Source organism: Aethalodelphis obliquidens, unplaced genomic scaffold (genome assembly GCF_003676395.1).
Source record: "Aethalodelphis obliquidens isolate GAN/ISIS:26980383/991018 unplaced genomic scaffold, ASM367639v1 scaffold54, whole genome shotgun sequence".
Classification (NCBI taxonomy): domain Eukaryota; kingdom Metazoa; phylum Chordata; class Mammalia; order Artiodactyla; family Delphinidae; genus Aethalodelphis; species Aethalodelphis obliquidens.
The window spans coordinates 6,945,624-6,967,249 of record NW_020837998.1 but is presented as its reverse complement, the minus strand read 5'-3'; the positions used below and the strand labels follow the sequence as shown (position 1 = coordinate 6,967,249).

Sequence of the window (21,626 nt, the reverse complement as noted above, 5' to 3'; positions counted from 1 at the left end):
TCTTCCAAAATGTTTGCACATGAAATTCCTCATCTTGAAAATAAATTTGATATCCTAAAAATTAGAGAAATACCTAAAATGTTTATGGCATGCTGAAATGGAAGAAAACTTGCTTTTCATCAGCCTGAATTACTACTGGCTTGGAAAATAAATCATAACTTAATTTTGACAATAATACAATGTAAAATGGAAAAATATGTTAAAATAAGATTGAATCTGTATGGTGAAAACATAAAATCTGAATGTAGGTGTTTCACTTATTCACTCAAAATATGTTTACTGAGAACCTACTATGAGTCAGGCACTAGTGTTAAACAAGACAGATAAAGTCCATGACTTCATGGGGTTTACATGTTAGAGGAGAGAGATAATTAACAAATTTGGGCTTTATTCCAAATATGTCAGAATGAAACTAATCAAGACTTTAACAGAAAATACTGGGTGGTGGTTGGGGGATGGGGGAAACAGAGGAACAAGTTAAATGATGTAATAAATAAACACAGATAAATCCAGAATATGGGACATTCTATAAAACAAACATCTGGTCTTTTCTAAAAATTACATGAGAAAAAATGAAGACTGCTCTAGAAAAAAAGATTTAAAGAGACATAACTAAATGCCATGCATGAACCTCGATTTTATCCCAGTTCAGTAAAAAACAGGTATATGAGGTTTCTTTTTAGAGTGATGGAAATGTTCCAAAATTACATTGTGGTGATGGCTGCACAACTTTTGTAAATTTGCAGTAAGTCATTGAATATTACATTTAAAATGAATAATTTTCACGGTGTGAAAACTATACCTAAATAAAGCTGTTAAAAATGATTTTGAAGGGACACCTAGAGATATCTAATATTGATAGGTATTAGATGACATCAGGGAATTATTTTTAATTACCTTAAATATTATAATATTAAGAGTATGGAAGAGAATTCCCTTATTTTTAGGAGATGCAAACTGAAGAAATTGCATATGAAGCATCATGAGTTCTGAAACTTAATTTCAAATTGTACAGCAAAACAAAGAAAGCAAATACAGCAAAATGATTAAAGTTTTTTGCTCTAGGTTATGAGTGTATAGGTGTTCACTGCAAAAGTCTTTCAAGTTTTCTATGTGCCTGAAAATTTCATAATAAAAAGTTGGAAAATAAATTAATTTTTGAGAGAAAAAGAGAGAGCCATTGGAAGATATGAAGTAAGGAATGATAATGATCTGTTGTTTTTGTCTATCTTAACAAACAAATTGGACCTACTTGCTGTATGATTTGATCAGTTAGACAGAAATCTCTCAATAGCTGAAGGCTGAATAAATTGACTGCATTGGAAGATAACTGATTATGAAATCACAAATAGACTTGGCCTAATGTCCTGTCTGTAGCAGTATAAACAATGGTCATGCAACTCACCTTTCCATTCTACTTCCTATCTGTTCCACCTTTTACATTTCAATTTTGACTGGTTTACTTTTGTTGTGGCCAACACATAAAGTCAAGGATCCCTATACTCTTGGCATAAAAAAGATCCTAAATGAGTCTATGGGCTCCAACCTAAATAATCCTGGTCACTGCTTATTTCCTCAACCTTATCTTCTGCCCCACTCATCCTCCTCCCTCTCTGTGCTTCAAATTCAATGGCCTTTCAGTATCTCTGATGTGCCATATTCACTCTACCCAGGGCCTCTGCAAGTACTATTCTCCCTCCCTAAGTGCAACTTGAATAACATTTATTTAGCGAAGTCTTTTCTGATGTCCTGGAAAAAGTTCAGTCTGACAATTATGCTCTTATAGAACTTTGTGCTTTTTCTTTTAATATTCATTGCAATGAATATTATCTAATTATCTGTGTAATCATTTGTTTAATACCATTTCTGTTCACTAGATTATGGGTTCTATAAGGAAAAGATCTATGTGTATTGTGTTCACTACTGAAGCTCTTAAAAAAAAAAAACAGCATAGAAACCTGCTACTGTTTCATTTGAACCAATAAAAACCACCTGTCTTAACCCTATTTCCCCTTTTATCTACTGCTCCATTTCTCTGTTGTTCTTTTTTATTACAACTCCTGGAAAGAGCTGTTTACAGTAAGTCCCCTACCTACGAACGAGTTCCATTCTGAAAGCGCATTCGTAAGTCCAACAAAGTCAGTCCTAGGTACCCAACTAACACAATCGGCTATATAGTACCATACTGTAATAGGTTTATAATACTTTTCACATAAATAGTACATAAAAAAACAAACACAAAAAATAAAGAAAACATCTTTAATCTTATAGTATAGTACCTTGAAAAGTATAGTGGCTTGAAATAAAAATACTGTACTACTGTACTCTATACAGTACTATACAGTAAAGTACACAAAAGCACAACCACTTGGAGAGGGTGCACGCATGTGACAATTGTACGCCAGACACGTGAACTTATGTGATTGTACATGTGAACACATTTTCGCATCTTTGAAAGTTTGCAACTTGAAGTTTCATATGTAGGGGACTTACTGTATACAGTTTTCAACTCTTCTCTTCCCATTCTTTCTTGAACCCACACCCATGGGACTTTCACCTCAACCACTCCATCAGAACTTTTGTTGTCCAGGTCATTAATCACCTCTATGCCACTAAGTCTAATGATGAATTCTCATTTTTATCTTAACTTCATCAATCAGCATCAATTGACAGACTGGATCACTCACTCCCTCCTCCTGGAAACACTTACCTCAAATGGCTTCCAACATTACAAACATTCAGTTTTCCTCTCACTTTTCCAGCTGCTTCTTTCCAATCTGCTTTCCAGCTTCTTCCATTTTGACCAAAGATAAGAAATGAGATAATATTTGTTAAAGTCCTTGCATAAGTTTGCAGTATGTTTTAGGTTATAGAACTAAAACTTAAAGTACAAAAAAAAAATGTAACCAAATTTGAAGAGGTACACTGACCAGAAGAAAAGGTTCTTTTATTCAGGCAAAGTAATAACCCTCCTTAAAAGGTTATGATTAGCACTTTCTCACCATTACAGTTATTTATTCAACTGTAAATATCTACTATAAGTAACTACAGATTATTCCCTGCTTTTATACTTTTCCTTTTCCTACCTATAATTGGTCACCTAATGTATTCCTTCCTCATTGCCAATTGACACTCCTCTACCCTCAAAGGAATCTTTGTTCTGAAACCCAATTTCTTTAAACAAAATTCTTCCCCAACACCTGGACTCCTATTTTATATTTCTATAGTGCTTTCAAATTTACAAAGTAAGTTAATAAAAGAGCAATATTGGGGTAAATTTTATGAAATAATTTAACAACCCAAAACAGTCTAAGGAATAAATTAATTTTCTACTTTCTTTGGTGTCCCTAAACTTTAATGACCAACACAGACTGACCAACATAACCCTTTCTGAGAGCAATAATAGATATTACTCTAAGACACTAACTCAAAGTGTGGCCCCAGGACCCATGGGAGTCTCCAACAACCTTTCAAGTTGTCTGCAGGCTTCTCTTTTTTCCAACTATGTTATTTGTGTGAGGCCTAATTTTTTTTCATATACTTCAACCAAAACATCATATCTAAACAAATTGTAGAAACAGATATGAGAATAATTAAGTCAGCATTAAAGAGATTTAAAAACGTAAACTAATACATGTCTGTTCATTAAATATTTTTAATTTTGAAAATATAATTACTTTTCACAAAACGTTATCTAGTTAAAATTTAATGGTCTTATTATTGGTATTTTAAAACGGATTAATAAATATTTTTAAAATTTCTCAGTTTTAGATTTTAGTACCATAAATATAAATAACTATTATATATCAGATATTCTTGCCCACATAAACAAACACTCCTTGGGGTCTTCAGTAATTTCTAATAGTGTAAAGGAATCCTTAAACCAAATGGTTTGACAACTACTCCTCTGAAAAAATGTTTCTTGATGTATGTCCACTGACCATCTGCATCAGAGCTATCTGGGATACTTGATAAAAATATAGATTTCTGGACTCCATATAAGACCTACTAAATCATAACTTCTGGGGTCATGAACTTATATTTTTACCACGGCCTTCAGGTGATTCTTATGCACACTAATGTTAGAAAAATCTAATAAAGAAGTATATAGACTTTGGAGTCTGATGGATTCAAACTCTAATTCTGCCACTTTCTGTTTATCACCCTAGCCTATACCACTCTCTACCAACCGATTTCCTGCTCTTACTTTCCCCTCACCCCATCTCCTGAATCCTCTTCCAACTGCATATCCTCAGTTAAATAGTTCCTGATTTCCAGAGTAAGATGGAAAATTTCTATGTAAGAGGTGTTTAGGGGCAGCAATCTGATTCTTAGAGAAAGTTAGGGACTCAAAAGTTGCACTTCCATAGGAAGCACATTGCTTTTACTTAGATTGTTTCATTTGGGGCAGCTATGTGGAGACGATAAGATTTAGGAGGGGGTAATATCACCTAGGCTACACCTCGGCATTATCACTTACCTATTTGCTTCTGCTGCTGAACAGGGAAGACCTCAGAGGATTTTATTTTCTATTTTTCACCTTGGAGCACATAGCACAGTGAAGATGGCAGCCATTTGGTCTTTCCTTAGCCCTGCCCCAAGTCGGTTATCCTTACAAAGCTGTCATCCACTTCCTCAATGTTCACTGTGATTTGCATACACAGTTCTGAACAATCAGAGGTCTGAAACTGGTTTCAGATATCACTGGTTTACCCAGTTAACAGAAACCTAACAGAAATCTGTGAAATTTTGCCCAGCAGTGAACAATCGCTTTAAGAACCACAGGCTTATTTAAATATAGAAAAATTTTCTGTAGACCAGTGCTATTCAAGGTATAGTCCACTGAAGCACAAGCTCAGAATCATATAGGTCATTTTTTTAAACATGCAGAGTCCTATGCTTCATCCCAGACCAAGTATTATCATAGTCTCTGGGAGTAAGACCTCTGAATTTGTAATTTTAATAATTTCCTCAGGTTATTATGGTAGAAAGTACAAAAACCATTGCCCTGAGGAAATTTCAACAAGAAACAATAAAAATAAGAGGAAACATAAGCATATTCTGTATCACCACCTAGTTCTTTAATTGATAACAAATGGATAAATGATGTCACCCACATGCTTTTCCATATAGGCATAATATTTGCTTTAATCTATGTAAGACTTTATACGATTCTATCAGTGTGCCAGTAGTACCAGGATGAGGGAGGCTAATTCACACTAACTAAAGTCACACTATATCAGTGTATAAATCAGATGCCCATCCACTAGTTTATAACTGGAAATATTATAAACACAGGAATGTTCAGTTTGATAACCAGCATATCCTAAATCTATTAGATAATACATGTACAAAACAAAATTACAATCATAAATTACCATGGTGAGCCTGGAATCATTAAAAAAGGAGTCAGTAAATATTCTTAATGATTACTGCCTCAAGATTTAATCTGATCTACCTACCAATCTCCACCATTGGGTTGGGGACTAGAGTATTCCAATCTGATAATCAGGGCACTCTCTTTCCTAGCCATTTCTGTAAACTCACAGCTAGTTCTATGATTTTCCCTAATGTAGTAATTTACTTTCTAATAATTCAGTCTTCCATTAACTGATTAGATTTTACCTTTTCAATTTATGAACACATTCTATTCATGCCTCCCTGAAGCTCAACCAAAACTTTGAGTGTTTCCAAATTGAATTATCTACTCACAAGCAGGCTCTTGGGTTAATTTTGCAGGTGGCTTATCTTCTATGGCTTTTAATTTTTCTCAACTTCACCTTGAGTTTTTGACCCCATTGCACAGCAAAAAGGCAAAACTATGGAGACAATAAAAAAAAAATCAGTGGTTGCCAGGGATGGGGCTATGGGGGAGGGAGATGAATAGGCAGAGCACAGAGGATTTTTAGGGCAGTGAAAATACTCTGTATGATACTATAATGGTGTACACATGTCATCATACATTTATCCAAACCCAGAGAATGTACAACACCAAGAGTGAACCCTAAGGTAGACTTTGGGTGATTATGATGTGTCAGTGTAGGTTCATCTTTGGTTAAAAAAAATACCATTCTGGTGAGTGATGTTGGTAATGGGGGAAGCTATGCATGTGTGGAGGGCAGAGAGTATATAGGAAATCTCTGTACCTTTCTCTCAATTTTGCTGTAAACCTAAAACTGCTCTAAAAAATAAAGTCTTAAAAAAAGACATTCCAAATGAAATTACTATAAATGATAAGCATGTTGTATCATCTTTCCCAAAAGATGTTCAGCCATATTGGCATTTCCATCTTTTTACATCTCTACTCCACTTTGTCTGGTTTTGTTTTTGCTTTTTTTGATCTTATCTTAACCTTCTAAACAAATGAGATGATTCCTTTCCTGCCAACCCAATGCAATTCTTCTCTGTGGGCACTCATTCTTATCTGAAGATTTTTTAAAAGGTCTAAAATATGTGTTTTTCACTGGCTGATAATCAACATTTATTTTTTAATGAAGACTGTATTTATAATTCATTTATCTAGGAAATTCTTTTTTCAGTCTTTGTTTAGGCCTCATAGATTGTGGAAGTATTTCAAAAGAGCAACTTGAGAAAAGCTAACCTTGTTGTTACTTCAAAGTTATGGAAGCTCATTATGAAACTTTTATTCAAAAGCATTAGTTATGAAAAGCAAAAACAATAAAATTAGTATTAAAATGCATGGATATGTGGTAAATTGAGAAGGACCTTAGATTTAGAAAAGGGTTCTAATGCTGCATCTTAGCTATACTAGTTATATAACCTTAGGCTATTCTTTTAGCCTCTGTGAGCCCAGTCTTCACATTGACAAAATAAGAAAAGTTGTCTCTGTCTATTTTATGGGTTTGGTTGAAAATCAAATAAGGTAATATATGTGAACATACTTCAAAAAGGTAAATGTTACAGGCTGATGTAATTTCATATTCTTATAATTGTTAGTATTAAGAATTATCATGATATCATGAGGGCATAAAGGGAGGATCTATGACAAATTTTGAAATCAAAGTATATCTGAGTGACATTACACACACACACACACACACACACACACACACACACACACATACAATGGTAAGGTTTTAGGAGGGTGCTATAAAAAATACAGATTGCTATGCAAATGTTGTGCATCACGTATACCCCACTTGCATACATATTATTCTTTACTCTTTTTTGTGTCCAGTCCATCCTCCACACTGCTAACTCTAGTCACCTTTCTTTAAAGTTGGTCACTCCCTAATGTTTATTTAATTAAATTTGAATTCCTTACTTTGGCAGAATGACCCTGATCTTGAGCTTCTCGAAGCTCATTTCTCCTTAACTTTCTTCCTCTTATTCTCTCTTCTTCCTCCATGTATCACTGAAATCCCTATGCTTCAGCCACATAAAATACCTCACTATTCCTCAGATATTCCAGTATCTTTCCTAACTCTTTGACTTTGTACAAACATGTTGTTTCCTTTGCCTAAAATACCTTTCTTTTAATCCCCAACTTTCCAGATCCTCCTAGCAGGAAACAATTTCTTTCTCCTTTATGTTTCCATGGCATGTTCACTAATTCATTCAGCCAATATTTATTGAGTGCTTACTCTGTGCCCAGCACTGTGCTGGAAAATGCTGGTGACATTACAATACAATCACGGTCCCTAAACTCATAGATTTTAGGACCACTCATATTAAATAAATAACCTACAAATAACTATATAATTAAAACTGTGATAGTGCTATAAAGAAAATGCATAGGGTTTGATAACAACACATAGCTAGTACTTAGTAAATGGGATCAGGGAAGACCTTTCTTTGAAAGAGGGATTTAAAATAAGACCTGAAAGATGAATAGTCATGAGCCAGGTAAAGAGGATGAGGGCCAATTCAAAGCAGAAGGAAAAACATATATGAAGGTACTGAGACAGGAGTGAGCTTGGCTCCATCAAGAAACAATAGGCTAATATGACTGGAGGGTAATGATTAATGGTGATGGTGGCATGGGAAAATGCTGAGGAAATGGGCAGGAGCATGATCATGAAGGACCTTATTGACAATACTAAAGATTTTGAACTTTGTCCAAAAACTCATGGGAAAAGTTCTGAATAGAGGAGAAATAGAGACATGCTCATATTTGTATTTTAGAAAAATCATTCTCTCTACTATGTGGAAAAGAGATAGGAGATAAGATTGGATACAGAAGGAATGTTAGTCTAGGTGAGATATGACGGTTAGTTGGACTAGGTTGGGGCTAGAATGCTATGGCTCTTGAATAACATACTTAACTGGGCAACATATTGTACATCAAATGTGGAACCACTGAAAATTTTAAGCAGGGAAGTGACGTTATCATATATTCATTTTTAAAAGATCACTTTGCCCCACGTATGAATAAATGATATTTTGGTTTAAGAAGGGATGCAGGAGACCAGGTATGATAATTTGGATGGGGTGGTGGCAGTTGATGAAGATGGTCTGGACTAGGATGTTGGCACTAGAGTAGGAGACAAATGAGCAGATATGAGATACTATTTTGGAGGTAGAAGCAAGAGGACTTGGTGACTGATTGGATATGGGGTAAGGGAGAAAAAGAAATCAAGGATAACTACCAAGTATCTGGAACTCATTAGACAGAGGTGCCATTTATTGAGATGAGGTCACTAAAGAAGATTAGTAGTAAAATGTGGGTGAGCAAATTCATTTCTGTACATGCTAATTTTGAGATGTCTGCTAGACATCCAAATGGAGATTCTGAAAAGGCAGTTGATTATGAGTCTGGGGCTCCAAGGATGCACACTTGGCTGTCCACCTGATATTGATACTTCAGACTCTGAAGACTTATAGACTTGAAGCATACTTGCAGACTCTGATGCTACATGGAGAATTCCTTTAGGGTAGCAATAATGATTAATTCATCTATTGTTTCCTGTGGTATCAAACACATAAGAAATGCTCGATATATCTGTTTATTTGAATTAAATTATGTAGTCAATTTCAGTCACTGTTTCATCACAACTCTAAACACATAATCAATGCTATACAAAAAAAATTATTCAGTAACCCATATGTTTTGTCTTTACATGACAAGTGGTAGTTTAACATGTTTTTTGAATGAATTGGCATAACTCAATAGATATTCTATCACCGGGCTTTTGGAATTAGAAGTGCTTGGAACACAAATTCTCATAAAAATACACACATGTTAGAACTTCCAGCTATGGCTAGGTGAGGAGGTTAGGAAATATTTCCGAAAAGCACTATAAACCTGGAGAAGATTAAAAAAGCAACCATTTCAGCACTCTGGAAATTGACCAAAACTATATATCCATCTGAGGAGTGTTTATTCCTAAAACATCACTGACCTTGCAGTACAAACTGTGGGAATCTGTGGCATTAGGATCTGGAGCTGCTCCCATACCCTCCACCCTCCAGTTCATTCAGCACAGAGTTTCTGTCAGGACTTATACACTAAAAGTCACAAAACATTGCTGAGAGAAATTAAAGAATACCTGAATAAATAGATATTTCATGCTCTTATATAGGAAGACTCAATGTTATCAAGATAGTAATTCATCCTCAATTGATGGATAGACTAAATGCAACCCCTCTCAAAGTCCCAGCTGGCTTCTTTGCAGAAACTGATATTGATGCGCTGATCTTAAATTTCATATGGAAATACAAGGGACCAGAACAGCCAAAACAAACTTGAAAATGTGGAACAAAATTGGAGGACTCACATTTCCCAATTTCAAAACTTAAGATAAAGCCACAGTTAATCAGACAGTGTAGTATTGGCCCAAAGATAGGCATATAGATAAGTGGAACAGAATTCAAAGTTCAGAAATAAATTCTAAAATTTATGGTCAGTAGATTTCCAACAAAGGTACCAAGACAATTCAATGGGGGAAAGGATAGTTTTTTCAACAAAGGAGTTGGGACAACTGGATACCCACATTTTAAAAAAAAATAGAGAGGGAATTCCTTGGCAATCCAGTGGTTAGGACTCAGTGCTTTCACTGCTGAGGGCACAGGTTCAGTCCCTGGTTGGAGAACCAAGATCCCGCAAGCTGCATGGTGCGGCCAAAAAAAAAAAAAAATTAGAGAAATAAATTAGACGCTTAATTCGTACCATATACAAGAAATTAACACAAAATGGATCACAGACCCAAATTTAAGAGCTAAAATATATAACTTCTAGGAGAAAATATAGGAGAAAATATTCATGACCTTGAGTAGGGCAGAGAGTTCTTAGATACAATATCGAAAGCATGATACATAGAAGAAAAAATTGATCAATTTGAATGTATCAACTTTCGCTCCTCAAAAGTCACCAATAAGAAAATAAAAGTACAAGCCACAAACTAAAAGAAAGCATTTGCAAATGATAGATCTAATAAAAAGCTTGTTGATCCACAGCCATGGCCAGTCCAGGGGCTGCTTTTTGCTGTCTGGGTGCCTTGTCCGGAGTGGGGGCCTTAGGCCTGGCCTCCTATGGGGCACACTTAGCCCAGTTCCTGGATGCCTACAGGAAGGAGCTCTTTCACAAGACCAACAAACACCACTTTTTACACAGCCTGGCCCTGCTAGGGGTGCTCCTGTGCAGAAAGTCCCTCTGGGCAGGGTTACTGCTAGCTTCTGGAACTACCTTTTTCTGCACCAGCTTTAACTACCAGGCTCTGAGTGGACACCCCAGCGCCCATACTTTGGCCCCTGTGGGAAGGAGCCTGCTACTCTTGGGCTGGCTTGCCTTGGCTCTTTGAGCTTCCTTGTGTTTAATTTCTGGGGACATTTTTTAGAATTGGAGCAGGGATGGGATTAAAAGAGAAAGGCAAATTAAAAAAATAATAATAAACTAAGAAGCTTGTATATAGAATATTTGAATAACTCTTACAACTCAATAATTATTAGGAAGACAAAAACCTAATTAAAAATAGGCAAATGATTTGATTAGACATTTCATCAAACAAGTTATGAATAGCTGAAAAGGATATGAAAAGATATGCAACATCATTAGTCATTAGGGAAATGTAAATCAAAATCCCAATTAGAAACTACTACATATCCACTATAATGGCTATAATAAAAAATACAAATGGTACTAAGTGTTGGGGATGCAGAGAAAGCAGACCACCTGTGCATTGCTAGTGGGAACATAATATGGTACAGACACTTTGGAAAATATTTTGCAGTTTCTTAACAAGTTAAACATAAATTTATCATATAATAGCCATTTTACTTTTAGGAATTTAACCGTAAGAGATAAAGATATATGTCCAAAAATATATGTCCACACAGAGGCATGTTGTAACTATTCATAGTAGCATTATCCATAATAAGAAAAAACTGGAAAAAATCCAAATGTCCATCACCTAGTAAATGGATGAACAAAATGTGATATATTTACACAATGGCATACTATCACTCACTTAAAAGGAACAAGCTATTGATACATGCTACAACATGAATACACCTTAAAAACATACTCAGTGAAAGAAGCTACACACAATGGACCACACATTATATGATTCCATTTATATGAAATGTATAGAAAAGGCAAATTTACAGAGAAAGAAAACAGAAGAGTATTTGCTTAAGCCTGGGCATGGGAGAAGAGATTAACTGCTAATGAGTATCACAGAATTTTTGGATGATGTAAAAATTTTTAAATTGAATTGCAGTGATTGTTGCACGATTCTATTAATTTACTAAAATCATTGAATTATACACTAATAAGAGTGAATTTTATAGTATGTATACTACATTTCAATAAATCTGTTTTAAAAAACACAGAGATATTTTAAATGGAATAATTTGGTGGACTTCCTTTATGGCACCTACATGGCTTTCCTCAGGCTTACCATATTTTCATAATTTCTTCATTTACGCTAACACTCCTTACATAACAATGAGTCACAAGCCTATATTTCCAGCCCTGACTGTGAAGCTTTTTCCCAGTTCTAACCTCATATATCCAGTTACGTTTCAGACTACTCCCTGCTAACTAACTTTTCCACCTCAATAAACTTTCCTTCTCATTTGTAATAACTATTAGTTATTCCTGCTTTTTACATCTTCTCATACCCTTAATACTGATATAAAACATTTTCACATGATATGTTTTACTTATTAATATAACTGCTCCTGGGATACTGCATGCTTTTATTTTTTTCTCTCCTAAATTAGACTGTGAGCTACATCAAAGGCAACTTTCATAGTTTTTTTTTCTGTACCTTCAAAACAATCAACACAGTGCTGAGTCTACAGAAGGTGATCATTAAATGAATGCTGATTTAAATTAATAATTTGCAATTCTTGCATTTGTTTATCATAAGTTTATGAGTGCCTACTATGTGTAAAACACTGGATTCAGTGCCATCAAGGAAGCAAAGAAATATATGATACATGATCTCTCTTCTGAAGGAGTTTATAATCAAGCTGGGCACATAAAGAGCAAATACAAGACTACCATTCAAAAAGGATGTCAAGAAGCAATCCATGATTAAGAAAAAATGAGGAAACAAAACCAGTGATTCCAGGATCAGAAAAAGAGCTAAACTGAGCCTTAGAAGAGATAAGTTGGATATTAAAAAGTGAGAGAGGTTGAGAAGATTTCAGGCAGGGAAAATGGACTGAGAAGGGCAGAGATGAGAATTCAGGGTTTATGTAGAGGATTTGGGAGAAAATTAAGTTAGAAAAGTGGATTGAGGTCAGAAATTGAATGGCCATGAAGGCCTGATTAAGTTGTCCAGACTTTATTCTGTTAAAATAGTCATTTACTGAGCATTTACTAGGTGATTTGTGGTTTATATGCATAGTGGGCATTTGTTGTATGTTGGATATTGGGTATCCATTCCCTCAGTCTCACAGCACTGATTTTCTTTTGAGAAGAATCCAGTGGGACTGTAACTAGAGGCCTTACCCTATTGTAGTTAAGGGGCAAGCGATTAAATTGAAAGTGACTGAAGTTTCAGTTTATCTCATCCTCAACATAATGTTTAGACTATTCTGGTTATGAGGCCCTTGTGTTTTCTGCTTCCTAGGTATTCAGAGCTACTTCAGTTCCTGCCTGTTTCCAGACCTGACTCACCAGCTTTCCATGGATTCTGTGATACCTTGTTATTTTCCAATGAATTAAACTTTGAATAAAATAGCCAGAGTTGATTTATGGTGCTTGCAACTGAAAAGTCCTAATTGATATAGTTATATATTATTTCCCACATTCCACTGATAAAGAGACTGTGGGTTAGTGAGTAACTTCCCAATGCCAGACAGCTAGCAAGTGATAAATGTGGGTATGTTTGATTCTGGAATCTAATTTCTATAAAATTACTTACCAGAGGCTGCATGGCATGACCAAGACTCAAACTCTAGTTTGTCTGACTTCGAAACCGGTATTTTTTTCCCTACACCACTCTGCCTTTCAATGAGAATTCACTGTAGATCTTCAAGAAGGGTATGATATGATGAAAATGGCATTTTAGAAAGGTTAATTTCACAATAGAATATAGGCTGGAAGGGAAGCAAGAGAGCTTGATGTAGGGAGATAGATGACAAGGATGAGGTAAATAATCCAGGTGGAAAATGACAGTGGTCTGAAATAGTGAAATGACAGTTAGAATGCAAGAGAGTATAGACGGGAACAGTAACTAGAATATCAGTTGTCATAGCTATCTCTCTGAAATGTCCATCCCATTAATTTTTACTATTTTATAATAACTTCGGTTCAGTGATTTCAAATTTCAGTCCAGTAAGCCTATGTCTTTTACTGAGTTAATCAGAAACTCTTAGTAAGCGTATTATAAATGTACATCATTTACAGCTAAATTATATGTACACCATTTGCAGAAAAATGCAATTTGCCTAGTGATTTCATGATCAAGCAATATTTTATGGCTTTAAATTTCTTCAAACCATCACAAAACCACAGGAAAGAAAGGATATCACAAAATCCAAATAGTTATTTATAAGAATTGGCCTAAGTTTTCCCCACAAAGATAAAAATAAACTTCTCAGAAGAATGGTTATTCTACTAATGACCTTCATTTTCCAGGCAACCTGAGCCTCTAGAAGCAAGAGTCATTTTCTCCATTAAAAATGGCTGTACAAGTCAATAGGAAAAATAATATGAGTTTTGAAATAAGAGGAAAGGAAACAATTTGAATGAAAGAAATGTATACAGATCAGGCTATATAAGTGCTGCTCAAGCAAAAGATACTTCATACTTTGCAAAAGCAATAATTGGGACAGTACTCAAGCTCTCCATATAAACCTTGCATGACTAAACAACAACCCAAACTTTGCGCAAACAACGTTATTCATTGTTGCCTTAACTTTTTCCTTTGTAGTTACAAAAATAATATATGCTCATTATTTTAAAATTCAAAAAGTACTTCAGAATAGAAAATAAAAGTTTAAAGCTTTTTCTTCTACCTAATTACATCAGTTTGGTGTGTATATTTTCAGACATTTTTCTATGAGTATGAAAACATACACACACGCACACTCCATATATGTACCTTTTTATATGTATTTTTTACATAGATGAGATCATACTGCAGATATTGCTTTGCAACTTGGTTTTTTCATTTGACACTCTACTGTGGGCATCTTTTGCACATATTGAGAACCAGCTCTTTTGTTCTGTTACCAAGGCAGATGTGTTCTCAAGCCCTAGTTTCTGGCATTTTCCCAATCATTTAAATGCTTCAATAACTGCTTTTTGTGTTAAAAAAAAACTTGACTTCCCAAGGAAAAGTACCTTTTAAATAATAAAGAAATTGGGGAATTTGTTTCTTAATATGCTACAAGAAAGGAAAATTCAATGTGACATGTAGATGCTTAATTCAAACAGCAAGGCTCTGGTAACAAACAATATCTGGTTCTCAGAGTAGCCTTTTCAAAAAATTATTTTATTGTGATAAGAACTCTTAACATGAGATCTATCCTCTTAACAAATTTTAAGTGTACAATACATTATTGTTGACTATATGTACGATATTATACAACAGATCTCTAGAGCTTATTCATCTTACTTAGCTGAAACTTAATTTGTGGCTATTTTTATGATATCCAGAGTACAATTTATTAAAAGGAGATGCCCTGATATTTTGATATATATTTTCCTTTAAATGCCGATTATTTGTAAAGAAACTTTCAGATAATTATTTTCTATAAATCTTGTCTTATGAAAGAAAATACTAATGAAACAGAGGGTTAAGAGGCATTTTAATTTAATATTATAGATCCTCATTAAATTCCAGAATTTTTCTTCTAAACACTCTGCATAGTCTCCTAGCTATTAATAAAGTATGTGAGGTGCTCTTATTTAGAAGTTGGTTGCTAAAAACTAATTTTTTAAATACTGAAAATGTACTAATGTAATTTCCTGCATGGCAGGTATGCACCAGTAAATCTGGCATATTTAGGAGATGGGACAATTGTTAAATAAAAGTAGGATGTAATTAAAGGTTAAAAATGTTTTTTACTTCAGCAGCAAGTAAAAACACTCTTGCTCTCAGGAATCCAGTTCATTAGTTTAAGAAGTTGGTTTTTTTTTTTATTTTTATTTATTTTTTATTATTTTTTTTTTGCAGTACACGGGCCTCTCACTGTTGTGGCCTCTCCCATTGCGGAGCACAGGCTCCGGATGCGCAGGCTCAGCGGCCATGGCTCACGGGCCCAGCCGCTCCGCGGCATGTGGGATCTTCCCGGACCGGGGCACGAACCCGTGTCCCCTGCATCGGCAGGTGGACTCCCAGCCACTGCGCCACCAGGGAAGCCCAAGAAGTTGGTTTTTTAGTACTAAGTTTGTTCTTGTGCAGAGCAATACTCTGTGTGAGGATGGAGAGTTACATACAAGAAAATATCTCAGTCCCCGTCCTAGGGAAGTTTAAAATATACTTGGGGAAAGAACGTGTGTTTGTAAAAGAAATGTGGCTATGTGGTTCTGTTATAATGTTTATCAAGAAGTATACAAAACTTTAATGTAGCTTCAGTAAATAAGCCCTGAAATAAATGAAGAGTTGAAGAACTACATCCCACTGGGCAAGCATTCCTAGAAAACATAAGTTTAGTAAGGAAGTTAGAATTCACTGATAGAGCACTAACCGTGTTCAAAGCATTTTTACATGTATTATGTTATTTAAAGCTCACCATGGTTCTATGAGGAAGGTACCCTCGTTTCACAGATGAGGATACTGGGGCAAAGGGAGTTGAAAAATTTGCCCAAGGTCACCAGATACAGCTTATGCTTATATGCACAGATCTGATTCCAGACAGTGGAGTATCACCAAAACTTTGGGATTAGAACAGGGATAGGATAAGTATTTTCAGGAAGACTTTTCAAAACACTATGTATAGCATATATTAGAAGCTAAGGAGCAGCATGGAGAGCACTGTAAGCAAATTGGTCATGTAGTCTAATAATTCATGTAATTCTGTCTCTGCCATTTTTAACCTTTCTTCCAAAGAAGGCTAGACACATTCTCACAATGACAGATAATGAAATTGTGTTAATTAGAGCATTTGGTTACTTCTAAACAAACAACGCTTAATTAGTCTTTTAGACAGAAAGACATTGGTTATAAAACAAGACAGACAAAACTGGTCAATATCATAATTTTGAAATTTTGGTTACAACTGTTTTAAAAGAGTCACTAAAACACAGTTATGAATCTGGAGAGTTTATGGTTGCATTTTTTGTTTCTTTCTCTGTATTAAATAGATTTTTTGATAACTAAAACAATGAGTTCATTAGCCATCCTGTTCATTTACTCGACTGTAGTTAGTCATGATGTCATTTCCTCGCCTCTTCTCTTTCATTGATGAGTTACAGAAGAGTGAAGTTAGCTATCTTCACCTGGAAAGTATTAATACTAACTAGATTTGCTGAAGCATTAGTCTTTACTACATGATAAGCATGTAATTTAACTGAAAAGCCTGCCACAGTGGACAATAAACCAAGGATATTAGTTCTCACTTTAACAACAAAACATGACTTTGGGTCACAAGGCAAATTTAACTTATCTTCTAAGTTGAAAGGTATGGTTCGCATATAAAACACAGCAACTCAAGCTGATTAAACTTATTAGCCTTGGCCCTGGATCATACTTACTTAACTGGGATAGGAATCCCTATGCAGCCTTGTGAATGGTATAATAACAGACAGCACTTATAGAACCTTTATGCATATGAATAAAAAATTTACACAGATTAGCCCCTTAATGCTTATGTAACAACCCAATAGGGCTATTCCCATCATCATCCTCTTTTTAAAAGAAAACTGAGAGTTGGAGATGTGTGACTTGTCTAGGGTTATACAGACAGTAAGTGGAAGGATTTAAATCCAGGCAGTCTGACCCCAGAGCCTGTGCTGTTGCCTGAAACACAGGAAAATGGAGCGGATCATCATAGTGCATCATCCTGGGTGTCAGTTTTACTCAGGGACCAGGAATCTTATAAAAAAAACTATGTCAATAAATTATGGAACACAAGTCAAATATTGAAAGGAAACGTACAGATAAAATGTATAGATTTCAAGGGAGTTTCCTGCTTTCAATGGGTAGCTTCAGATCATATCTTCAGGCTCCTCGAAGTACAGGTTCCTTTGCTGCTGGGGATACTAAATGGAAAAATTCCTAGGATATTTTTCATTTAACTGTGGATTGAATACATTGGCATTTACTTTAAGCTCTGACCTCCCAGTATTTGGCTGTTAACCAAATAAAGTCATTAGGCATGTTAAATTTAATGAAAACCATCTTTTTCATTAAACTAGCTTGTTCTAGTATACCTTGCCAGTTCAAGCTAAGTCTCTTGTAAGTCAGAGGAACTTGAGTACTGATGCCCCTATAGGTGCTAATACCATGAGGAATGGAAAAGTGGCCAGGGCTGTCACTTAACTCCAGTTCTAGTACCTCTGTCCAAGAGTTCATTCACTTCTGTTCATTAAAGATGGTATAGTAGAGTGGTTAAGAACTCAACTTCTGGAATCAAACCATCTGGTTTCACATCTGGGCTTTTTTGATTATAAATTGTGTGACCTTGGACAAGTTATTCACTTAGTCTCGGTATCCTCATTGAGGATATAATACTAAGGATGAGATGAAGTTGTCATACAAGGATAGTATAAGGATGATAATGAACCCCTCAATGGGTTCATTAAAATACTAAAAATAAAGCACTTAGTCCAGTGTCTGATACACGAAAGTGATAAATAAAGTTATTATTATTCAGTGACAACTATGTATACTTACTACACAATGCTTATGCTTAGGGTAATCATCCATTATTAGAGGACCTGAACAATCTTTATTTACTCCTTAATTTGCCCATAGACCAAAAACATTAACATTTGTGAAAACGACTTTTTGCATACATAATAATATACGTAAAAGTGTGTTAACTGCAGAATTGTTTGTAGTGACGAATACATGGAAAGTCCTAGAATGTCCATCTAATAAGGAAGGCCTCAGTTTTCCCAGTCTGTATAAGGAGATTGGACTAGATCATTTCTAAAATCCCTTCCACCTCCAACAAGGACAATATTTTCACCAGTTGTTAGTTAGGCTTGACACCAATACGCTAAGCAATAGAACTGAGACAGGAAAATCTAAGGTATTAGGTGGGTATTTAAAATTAAGTCACAGTGCACAGTACTCTACAATTAACCAACACATAAAAAGTTAAAAAAATATGTTATTAATATCAAGGACAGAAATCATTATTTAACACATTGGGAGTTATTATATTTTAAGATGTATGTAATTAATTGTATGCAAATTTTATACTCTTAACCTTTATAATGGAATAAAAAATAAAAGGTATCAAAAATAAACATGAGATATGAGTTTGAGGTTTAGATAATGAAGATGTATAATTTAGGACTATCAGGAAGTTTGAAAGTCCTCAAGAAAGAAAGGGGGCTGTGTGTGCTGTAAAACACTAAAACAATACTTGGTTTGAATTTTATTTAAAATTGTGTTGATTTTTTTTCTTTGAAATAACAGGAGACATTCTGTAGGCAGACAATGCCAAGCAGGATGAGTGGTTATTTGACTTTAGAACTATCAGGACCTAATATTATTATTAATATCAAGGAGTTGCCAACATCCATGAAATTTCCACCCTCATGCATATCTGAGTTGGAAAATCTCTATTTGTAGAGTCCCATGCTGCTTCCAAAATAGAATTCACATTATAGTCACAAAGAAATGCTATGAGTGGCTTGAGACTATATAATAAGAAAGGTTCCTTTACACATAATCTTGATCAATAATATTACGAAAAATAGTAAACAATGTTGAATTTGAGGTCTATGTGCCATTTTAGCCCCATTTTATTTTATTTATTTATTTAAAATTAATTTTTAATTAATTTATTTTTAATTTTTATTTTTGGCTGCATTGGGTCTTCACTGCTGTATGCGGGCTACCCCTAGTTGTGGCGAGCAGGGCCTACTTTTCATTGTGGTGCATAGGCTCTTCATTGCAGTGGTTTCTCCTTGTAGAGCACGGGCTGTAGGTGTTTGGGCTTCAGCAGTTGCTCAGTAGTTGCAGCACGTGGGCCATAGAGCGCATGGCTTCAGTAGTTGCAGCCCATGGATTCAGTTGCTGCAGGGCTCTAGGGCATGCGGGCCTCAGTAGTTGTGGTGCACAGGCTCAGTAGTTATGGCTCACGGGCTCTAGAGCACAGGCTCAGTAGTTGTGGCACACGGGCTTAGATGCTCCACATCATGTGGGATCTCCTCGGACCAGGGATCAAACCCGTGTCCCCTGAATTGGCAGGCGGATTCTTAACCACTATGCTACCAGGAAAGTCCATAGCCCCAATTTAGAGAGGAAGAATAGAGGTAATAAAAGTGAGTTAGCTTGCCCAATATCTAATACAACCAGTAAGAGGAAAAATCAGGATTCAAGCCCAGCAATTCTGACTCCAGAACCTGTAATAAAATCACTTAGGTCATAAAGTCTCACTAAGGAAATCAAATGCTGAAACTTGATTATTATTGAGATTCTACTCTTTTAAACTCTAAGAAAGGGTTTTTAAAATTATGTGTATGTTGTTTGATACAAAAATGACCATCACCTCTGAAGAGCTGTGGAATAGGTATTTGTTCCCACCAGCAGGAATATTTGCAATTCCATAAGACTTACTTTTTCTCAGTGGACGCACTTAATCAAATTAATTAAATATATTTGGGTATTCTGGATGAAAAATGGCAGAAAATATCATTTGGGCTTGTTCTACATTGTCCAAATATAATACAAAATTTAGAAATAGTTATGGTAGTTATACATACATGCATGGACATTGCTCACCATTCAAATCCTTTGAATTTTTCCTCCCTTTTTAGTCGAATGAAATAAAATGCTTCCAAACTTGCAATTAAAAAGGTTTGCTTTATTTAAGTTTTTATGTGAGAATTCTTCAAATGAGTACTGTGGGCAAAAGATTCTTGAGTGTCCTTATAAAAGTGTTTCTCTGTGATGTGGATTTACATTTTTGAACAATGTATGCTATTTTTAAGTTGAAAACTAGCATTAGAATAAATATCCAAATTAGTAACTAATTTTCCTTTTCTGCTATTGCATTAATTGTAACTGTTCTCTTAAATTCCATGCAGTTAAGGTTATAATGCCAGAAATGTAATTCACAAATATTTCCTTTTAAAAATCAAATGTTATGGGGGAATATTCCATTTGTGTCAAAAAAGGTTATGCATGTTCATTGGTACAAAGTTTGATATGTTTATTAAATCAAGTTTCTTAAAAATAAAAAAAATAAAATGTTATAGCTACATACCATATTCTATTCATTTGTGTGTACCCTTATTTTAGGAATGAGTATGGAATGATATAATTTTGATTTGAAAAACAGTAGTGTGAAATACTAACCAATTTTTATTACTATTCCTTTTTAAACCACAATTTATTAACAGCTTGAAAAAGCTGTCTATTTAATTTTACCAAAGAGGTCTCTCCTAACCAAGGCGAGAAAAACAGAGGCATTATTTGTACTCCTGAATAATGCTATCTACCATTCCTGTGGCTGGATTATAGACAGCTACACACTGGCAACTCCAGAAACTAGAAGAGCATTTGATGTTTCTTGTGTTGATTGGTTTTCTAGGTTATTACTGTTGTTATTTGCCCCTTTCTCTCTCTTCTGAGAGCAGAAATGAAAGGCCAAGGATGAAGATCCACCTTCTATAACTGTCTCCACTGCAATGAAATTCTGTTATCCTACAATTTGGTTCTATTTTCCTCTCAAATAGACCTAACAAATATTTACCAAATAGGTGATTAAAATCAGTACACAAGTGAACAGAACAGAGAGTACAACACACACCCACACATATATGGACAACAAATTTTTGATAAAGGTGCAAAAGTAGTTCAGTAGAGAAAGGAGCTTTTGTAATAAATGATGCTGGAACAGTTGGTTACACATTTGCAAAAAAGAAAAAAAAATTAAATCCACATCTTCTACCACATACAAAAATAGATCAGATTCAAATATAAAACCTAAAAGTATAAAACTTTAAAAAAAGATAGAAGAATATCCTTGTGACCTTGGGCCAGGCAAAGGTGATACCAAAAGCATGGGAACCTAGGGGCAGGACAGGA

General features: G+C 35.0%; 1 protein-coding gene and 1 pseudogene across 2 annotated transcripts in view; one reads left to right on the top strand and one right to left on the bottom strand.

The window, feature by feature from the left end:
- The window catches only part of FAM133A (family with sequence similarity 133 member A), a 55,018-nt gene that overhangs the window by 27,396 nt on the left and 5,996 nt on the right, over positions 1 to 21,626 (bottom strand). The window contains exons 1-3 of one of the 2 annotated variants that reach the window (XM_027086069.1): positions 9,954 to 10,002; positions 5,713 to 5,819; positions 2,711 to 2,791 (exon numbers count right to left, since the gene is read on the bottom strand). The gene's annotated coding sequence lies outside the window, so the exon portion shown is untranslated. Of the gene's footprint in view, positions 1 to 2,710; positions 2,792 to 5,712; positions 5,820 to 9,953; positions 10,003 to 21,626 lie in introns of those variants that run through there. The other variant, XM_027086068.1, reaches the window with a different exon arrangement.
- On the top strand, positions 10,419 to 10,777 carry LOC113609057 (transmembrane protein 256 pseudogene; annotated as a pseudogene).